General features: G+C 44.6%; 1 pseudogene; it reads left to right on the top strand.

The window, feature by feature from the left end:
* Positions 1 to 6913: 6913 nt before the first annotated feature.
* LOC116853025 lies at positions 6914 to 8422 on the top strand (annotated as a pseudogene).
* The last annotated feature ends 706 nt before the right edge of the window (positions 8423 to 9128 follow it).

Genomic DNA, 9128 nt, shown 5'->3' on the forward strand with positions numbered 1-9128 from the left:
CAGAAGCAACTAACGAAGAAGACGACTCGACTTTCGACGCGTAAGACCGCTGCCGTACGGAGGGTCAATTTTTATGTGAGCCCAGAGGGGACCGCCGCTGCTGGCTGCCGACTGCCCTGCTCCGCTGGTTTTCTCTGGTGAATCCGTTCCTGAAGGAGCGAACAGAATATTCTTTTAGTGATTGGTGTCGCGGAGCGGTGCGGCGTCGGGGAGCCGAAGCTCAGCCGTCCTCCCTGGGCGAGGGCCAGGGATCGCATCCGCTCGCGAAAGGAGGAGCTCCGCGTATTGCGTAATACTTCGACCCACGAACTGCCGATTGTCCGTCGTACGTGAAATACCGGGCGAGCGCACCGCCAAAAGCCTACGTGGCTGTCGTGACCTTCGCAGTCACGACTCGGAAATCAGAGCTGCCGAGGACCAGCATCGCGACCGCAAACAAGGATATCTGTATTATTGTTGTTGAGAATTGCTACCGAATAAAAGAATATTTCGTGAGTTATTGTCGGATTAACGCTGTCGAAATATCACACATCTGTAATCTGCTACCGCCGAATAAAATTCAAATGTCTAATATCCGCACTTGATTATTTCAATAACCACCAAACGTTTTAATCCCTTCGACCGCACGCGAACCAGCCCCTCTACCGAGAGCAGGGCTGAGCTGCCGGACGTTCGGGCGAGCCGTTCGGGCGGAGGGCGAGTTGCCCGCGGAGAGACCACCGCTTAGAGTTAGAGTTAGTGTTGTGACTTCGTTAGTGGGTACGGACCGCCGTACCTGGCGTCCAGTTAGAGTTTTATCGTGTGAGCTGTCGGGTCTCGCTGGATCTGCCGAACGGTCGCCGAGGCGCGAATAAAATATTTTGTCGCTGCACCCGATTAGTGAATCGGCTGCACGAGCCGCGAGTGCGTTACAGGTTATATTCTCGAGGTCGATCTGGAATATCCACAACACTTGCATGATGCTCACGCTGACCTACCGTTTTGTCCAACGCCGTTTTGATAAGCCGCCCATCAAAAGACAGAAAAAACTTCTCGCGACGCTATACAATTAACAAGGTTATATTATTCATTATTGCAACCTGCAGCAGTGCACGCTATGGTCTTCGTATCGTAAAGATACACTGCATGCTTCAATTTGCTCAATCTCCGTGGCTCTGCGATTACATTGAACTTAATACATAATTTAGAACATATGCAACAAACGATTTTGAGAAAAATTTGTACAAATTGATGAATAATGCAGTATTTGGAAAAACTATGGAAAATGTTCACAATCATGTAGACGTAAAACTTGTGACAAAATGGGATGGAAGGTACGGTGCTGAGGCAATGATCGCAAAACCAAATTTTCATAGTAGTAGCGTTTTCGCCGAAAACTTAATTGCCGTTGAATTGCGAAAACTCGAGGTGAAATTCAACAAGCCGATCTATGTGGGTATGTGCATCCTCGATATATCAAAGGTTTGCTTGTACGAATTTCACCACGAATACATATCTCCTTTGTATCATCAAAATTGCAAAATTATGTACACTGACACCGATAGTTTGATTTATCACATTCAATGCGATGACATTTATGAGCATATGAAACGCGATATTGACAAATTCGATATGAGCGATTATACTGCTGACAATGTGAATGGTATACCGCTTGAAAATAAAAAAGTGCCAGGCTTGATGAAAGATGAAAACAACGGAGCGATTATGACAGAATTCGTCGGACTTAGAGCGAAGATGTACGCGTTGAGAGTGGACGGTAAGAAAGACACGAAAAAGACCAAAGGTGTCAAGAGTAATGTCGTAGCGCGAACTATTACTTTCGACGATTATGAGCGATGTTTGAGAGAGGAGATCGAAATGACTCGTCACCAATCGTGTTTAAGATCTAAGTTGTATGAAGTATATACGGTGTCCGAAACGAAAATTGCTCCATACGAAAATTGCTCCATACGAAAATTGCTCCATACAAAAATTGAGACCATACGACGATATGTGATATATTGTACCAGAATCAACCGATATGTTACCATGGGGACATTATCGTATACCATTGTAAAACGTATATATATTAAAATAAGTGTACCCGGTTAAGTTAAGACATATATTAGGTTAAGATATAATAATATCGAATGTGATAATAAATACATTATTTTTTATATAAAATAGAACTTCGATAGCAGTTTGCGATTGGTGTGTGATTGTCAATAAAGGTTCAAATTACAACAATTTTTATTACAACTGTTTATTGATTACTTTAATACAATAAAATGCATTTTACAATACATTATCCTTTTGTATCCATGAGTTGTATGAATTGCTAAATCCCAACCATTTCACGTAAACCTTATCACCTTCTCCGCGTAATACTTTTTCCACCAAGTATACATCAGGATTGTTAACACGATGTAGTTTATGTTCGAAATAAGGGAATGAATACGCGATCTAATTCCGACAAAACCGAGGTGGAAAAAAATTATCGCGAAGCTCTAAATCCCACACCACTTCGCCGACCACTCGAAAAACATTTACTTCATCCCTCATATACTTCTACTCCATTTATACCACGCGTGCAACGACCCATTTTCACGACACCGTCTGAAACACATATTGTATCAGAAGTTCCATCTCCAGTCATACGAAAAATTTTAAGCGATAGCCCACTATTCTTCAGTTCCTTTGGATTGACTGCCACACCCTTAATAACCAATAATCCTCCTAGTCCTATTGAGGAGGAAAAAGTTACTGAGGGAAATTCTGAATCGCAGGAAAATAGTTTTCGTGCTAAGCAGATGCAGTACGTATCGTTTGATAAATCTTTTTATTCATTCCGCTTAGCTGTTAGAGCGCTGTAGAGATCACTGGAATCTGCAAGAATTTTCGACTTAGAATCGAACACAGTAACGAAGGAAACCGACATTGAGGCTATTAGATCAGTGAAGATTATTAGTGAAGATATGAATTCTAACAACTCTTTTGCCACTTTGCGTTACGCCGTAGAGGCCGTTCCTTTCTTCGATGGTCAAAATATACCGTTAGAATATTTTATAGAAGGATGCGAGTTAGCAAAATCGATGTTGCCAGCCGACAGTGAAATTTATTTAACCAAAATCATCCATATGCGATTAACTGGTGAAGCTCGACGTTTAGTACAAGATCAGGATTTTTTGCGAATTCATCAATTAAAAGCATACTTAAAAAATGTTTTCGGACTCACCAAAAGCCTTTATGAATTACAAGTGGATTTAGGGCGTGTATATTAATTAGCAGGCAAACAAATAGTATTTTATGCCAACCGTGTAAAAGCAATCGGAAAACATATCCTAGAAGCTTATTGCCACCGTTAGTGGACCCATAGGTAAATCAGTCAGAGTATCGCTAGAAAAAAAATGTGTCACAGCTTTATCAGAGGATTAATATCGGAAATAGAACAAAGAATTTCCTGAGATTTAGACGTAGCGGCCACGGTAAACGAAGCATTGAGAATAGAGAGGGAATTACGCGCGATTAACGAACTGCGTAGCACACCAAATCCACTCGCCGTCGCTGATTTACAAACCTGCCAGATCTGTAAAACTCCCGGCCACACAGCAGATCGGTATTGATCTCCAAATTTCACTTAATTATAATAATTCTTTACAGCTTGATAATAAGGATAGTACAAAATCGATTGAACCTAATTATCATATTGATTTTCAGGGTATATATGCTCAAAATGGTGATAGCTCCTATTTCAGATTCATCAATCACCAGCGCCTGTAGACGAAACGGTGATGTAACTTTTGACTTAGACCAAATAATGCGACCGTGTGACTCCGATTTCAGATTTTGAGGGTATATATGCGAGGAAAAAACTCCGGTTTCGCATTTTTCACCGTCAGTTTTCTGCGTGAGACACGTTACAATGTCGCGAGTGGGTACATTAGTGCGCGAGTTCATCGTTACGGCTTCAAACGCCGACGTGAGTATCGATAGCGTTCGATATTTGACGCGTATTTCCGCCGATGACGCGGAAAATTATAATATATTTTATTCTTTCGCAGCACGCTACTAGCGCTTTTATGTAAGTGTGAAAAATTTCGGGGTGATCCGAAATTAGTGAAAATAATTAGTGAAAAATTCTAATATTTCGACGGGATTTTGAGGAGAACGTCGAGGACGTGTGGGGTATTATCCCCGACGCGATATCCTACAACGGGTAAGTTAAAACATATCAATTTTATAGCGAAAACTAAAACTAAGTAATTTACGCGAATTTTTAGAATAATTATTGTTTTTATCGTTTTATAAGTCCGAGTCTCGTAGCCGTCGGTAGCAGTAGCGAGGAGGCGCTTGAGCTTCTTCTACGGGGTCGTCAACGCCTCGCGGAGGAACCGGCTTATCCGAGTCAGGCGACTTCGCGTAAGTACAAATCGAGAGAGAGAGGAGTACCGGATTTAAGGCAGTTTATCGGGTAAATTATCTAACACCAAAATAATTTTTAGACTGTAATAATGCTTACACATTGGAAGCCGACTTATGGGATTCCGATAGCATCTACAGCGTGGAAATGCTTGTGAACGAGGTCGTCGTCGTCGCTGCTGAACCCATAGGTAAGGCGGTATAAATATTTATAAAATAACAAAAGTGTCATGTTAAAATCGATTCATGCGATACAAGTATAATTTTATTTTCAGAAAACATCGAAAATAATGCCGGCGCTAGCAAAACGCTAGACGCCGCCGCTGCCGGTGCGGACGACGCCGACGACGACGATGGTGACGCCGACGACGAGGATGACGACGACACCGACGACGGCGATAGCGTCGCCAGAGACGATGGAGATAGACCCGACAGCGACCACGACGACGACGACAACGACGATGATGACGACGGCGATGATGGCAACGTCGCCGTCGTCAATGACACCGGCAACGACGTCAATGTCGACGAAGACGGCGTCGAAGAGAATAATGAGGGAGAAAAACGCGACGACGACGACGACAATGCCGGGGGCAATGGAGAAAACGTTCGCCGCTATCGAAAGCCGCTTTCTTCAGAAATAGCAGGTAAGAACTTTTGCGTGCGAACCCACGCGGAATTCTCTAGATGTTTATTTTTATTTACGTTTAGTTTACGTTCGAATTTAATCAAAACTGATTGTAAATGAAATTAGAACCGAGTTACTCGCCGGTTAGTCACTATTCCAACGAAGGAGAAGATCGCATGTCATATATTCCCGACGTGGAAAGAGAAGTGGAATGGGAGAGAATACTGTGGGAGGGTAACGCAGAAATCCCCCCGGAATTACGAATTTTTCCCGATTCCCCCGTATGGGGTTCTAGTCAGGAATTATCGTATTTCAATTTAACGCCGAAAGAGTAAATTCGAACGTAAGTTATAAGATGGCTTAAAATATTAAATATTTTTACAGAGCTCACGTTTCTAATTATTTTGCATTACTCTTTTACAATACAAGAAGGAGGCACACATGGACGCGCTCTCTCCTCCTCTGAACCGGCGAGAGAGGAGCCTATGGAGGAAAAAGAAGAAGAAGAAGAAGAAAAAGTTCCTCAAGAGCGCGGTAATGTTAAGTTTAATTATATTGAAATACGGGAGGAAAACGTGCGGGGTTTAGAAATTTTCAAATATTAGGACGAGAGGCTAGTATAAAGATTCTCCCATCCGTCGAAGGCACCGACATCATTAAACATTTAGGAAACGCGTTCCGCGAAATCTATTCTTACGCCGTTAATTCCGCTAACGCGAGCGATTACATGGGCCTGTCTTTCACTTCGACGGCTTTAACACGTGGTCCGGCCGGCTTGTCGTTTCGCCCGGTGCGAGACTTGACTCATGAGGATATCTGGGGCCTCGTAAGCTCGGCAGCGCAGAGCGCCTGACCGGGGGTCACGATATCGTGGAACGTATTTTAATAACGGTGTATAATGTCGGGATGCCTTCGGGCCGAGGGGGAAAATCGAATAAATTAATGCGCGAAGATGTGGTAAAACGCTCGATTTTAAATATAAATAATCGGGATAATATGTGTCTCCCGCGCTCCCTCGTCCTGGCTCGTGTTTATTGCGAACGCGGTACAGTACGCACGGGCAAACTTCATAGAAAATGGGAAAATATAAGACACCCATATTCCGCGTTGCACAGACGTTTGGCGGAAGAATTAACGAGAAACGTCGCTATAGTTATACCCGAGGAAGGATGCGGTATCCCGGAGATCGAGCGTTTTCAGCAGCTTCTTTCGCTAGAAAATATCGCGATTGTCATTTCTAATTTCAGGAGTTTCGGTTGCGGAGTCCCTCCGTTATATGACGGACATTCGACGCTAGCCTCTCGTTCTCGTATAACCAAATATACACTAAATATAATGTATTACGAGCGCTCGCAGCATTATAAGCTTATTTAAAATTTAAAAGCCGCCTCGGCTAATAGATATTATTGCGTTCCCTGTAACAAAGGTTACCGTCGTGAAACGGGTCATCGGTGCTCAAATACGTGTCCGCGATGCCTCGGTGCGCCGCCGTGCGAGATTGATCGCCTGCGACGCGTGTAACCGCGTGTTTTACGGCGAGAGCTGTATTGAACGTCATCGGGCGCCGAAATCTTACGCCGACAAGTCGCCGTCGAGTGTTTGGGACGCCGTGAGATTTTGCAGCGATTGCGGGCGTTTGAAAAGATCGGGCGCAAAACACGCGTGCGGTGCGGCTTATTGTCGCATATGCTGCGCATCGAAACACTTGTGAATCACTTGTGTTTCATGCGGCCGCTTTGAGGGGGTTGCGTATCGACATCGGTCAACGCGAAAGAACTAAAAAATGTCGACGAGACCGATGATAATAACGATAATGACTATGCTAGAACAGATCGGAAGGGCCGCGCCGCGTTTATATTTTACGACTTCGAGACGCGACAAGACGAAATGCTCGAAGAGTGCACGAACGTTAAAACACACGTAGTTACTCTCTGCGTCGCGCAGCAAACGTGCGAAGCTTGTCTGGGAGAGGACGATATGGCGTCGCGATGTCGTTGGTGCGGAGTGCGCGAATTTGTATTTCGCGATGATCCGGTAAAACAATTCGTCGATTTTGCAACGAGAACGACGAAGCGTTTCTCCTGCTTCATCTGTATCGCGCACACTGCGGCGGCGTTCGACTCGCAATTCATCCTGCGCTATCTGGTCGAGAGCGGTAGGACGGACGAGCCGAAAGTAATATTAAACGGGACAAAAATTGTATTACTAACCGTGGGACTGACAAAATTTCTCAATAGCGCTAATTGCCTATGCGGCTGTCGGCATTACCGAAAGCTTTCGGACTGAAGGATTCCGTCGCCAAAGGCGTATTTCCGCATTTATTCAACACAATTAAAAATCAAAATTATATCGGACCGCTACCGGATATTGATTATTATTCTCCGGATACGATGAAATCGGGCGAACGCGAACAATTTTTAACGTGGCACGCGGAAATGACGGGTAAAAACGTGGTGTTTAATTTTCAACAGGAGATAGTGCGCTATTGCCGGAACGACGTAAATATTCTTCGACGAGCGTGTCTGGCCTATCGAAAAATTTTCCTAGACCGCGGAAATGTGTGCCCGTTCGAAAAATGCACGACTATCGCTTCCATGTGTATGAAAGTTTTTCGCAAAAACTTTTTGCGCGAGAAGGAAATTGGGATAATCCCACTCGGTGATTATAGGGGTAACGCGCAATCGCGTAAAGCGCTGCAATAGTTATTGCTGATGAATCATGAGCTCGGACGCACGATAATTCACGCGGGGAGAGATCGGGAACAGCGTTTGTCGGAAGGCTCGCTCGTCGACGGATATTATGAGACGGAGAATTCCCGGCAGCGTCACGTGCTGCAGTTTTACGGCTGCTTTTGGCACGGATGTTCCGTGTGTTTCCGCGTGAACCGCGACGGACCGCTCTCAAGCGTGTGGCGCGAGAATACCATCGAAGTGCGTTACGACCGCTTCTTTGCACTCGCGACGACGTGTCGTCTTAGAAAACAGGAGTACGTCGTTACGGAAAAGTTGTGTCTTCGATCGGGAGCTGCGCGAAAATCGTGAAATATGCGAAATCGTTGAGAATCATCCCATGTTAAGAAATTATCCTTTTGACCCTCGCGAGGCGTTCTACGGCGGGTGTACGGAAAATATCACTCGATACGAAGTTACGGGTATGATATGTAGACGTGTGTACCTGTATGTGCTCAAGACGTGTGCTTTTCCGCTCGGTAATCCGGACATTTATGTAAGTGAGGAGTGTTCTTTGATTGGAGCAGCCCCCGGTTTTAACTTCGAAAGTCTCGTACGTCGCTGGGTGCTCGCGCTGCACGATCTTTTCCACCCTGTACTCACTTATCGATTGAGCGGAAAATTGCTATTCACGCTTTGCTGCAGCTGTTGCGAGACATTTTCCTAGATCGCGTATACGCACGACGACCCTGCCGACCGCGAATTCGAAGGCACATGGGTGTTTTGCAAGGTACCGCAAAGCTATTGAGAAAAGTTATCGCGTCACGAGCGAGAGCGAAATATGGAGCTACAAAATCACGTGATACAAAATCACGATCTGGTTGTAGCGAAATATGGAGCTACAAAATCACGTGATACAAAATAACGATCTGGTTATACAGCAGCGAAGATTGCTCGCCGAGTATATCAATTTCTTTCTGCAGTTGAAGCAAGAGGCGAGCGGATGGCCAAACGAATGCGGGTATAACGAAGACGCCAGCGAACGATATCTATGCGAATACGAGAAAGTTGAGGGTATTTTTCTTAGTAAGTTGAATATCTTCTCGAATCTAAGCCTGCGCTCAGTCGCGAAGCTCTGTCTCAACTCCTTCTGGGATAAATTCGGCCAACGGTCCAATCTACCGAATACCAAGATCGTTAGAACGCGGAAGAATTTCACGGCTCTGCTCACGAGTCCGGAGCGCGAAATAACAAATGTATTGCCCGTAAAAGATGAAGTGATGTATATTTCATGATGAATGAGTCGAGAGGCCGTTACACCGTCTCCGTTGACCAGTGTCGCGATAGCCACTTATACCACGACGTTAACCCGATTAAAGCTATATTCATATTTAGAAAAATTAAATCGTCGCGTGTTATATTACGATACCGAT

Source organism: Odontomachus brunneus, unplaced genomic scaffold, assembly GCF_010583005.1.
Source record: "Odontomachus brunneus isolate Ranch 3 - 2012 unplaced genomic scaffold, Obru_v1 Obru_scaffold_268, whole genome shotgun sequence".
Classification (NCBI taxonomy): Eukaryota; Metazoa; Arthropoda; class Insecta; order Hymenoptera; family Formicidae; genus Odontomachus; species Odontomachus brunneus.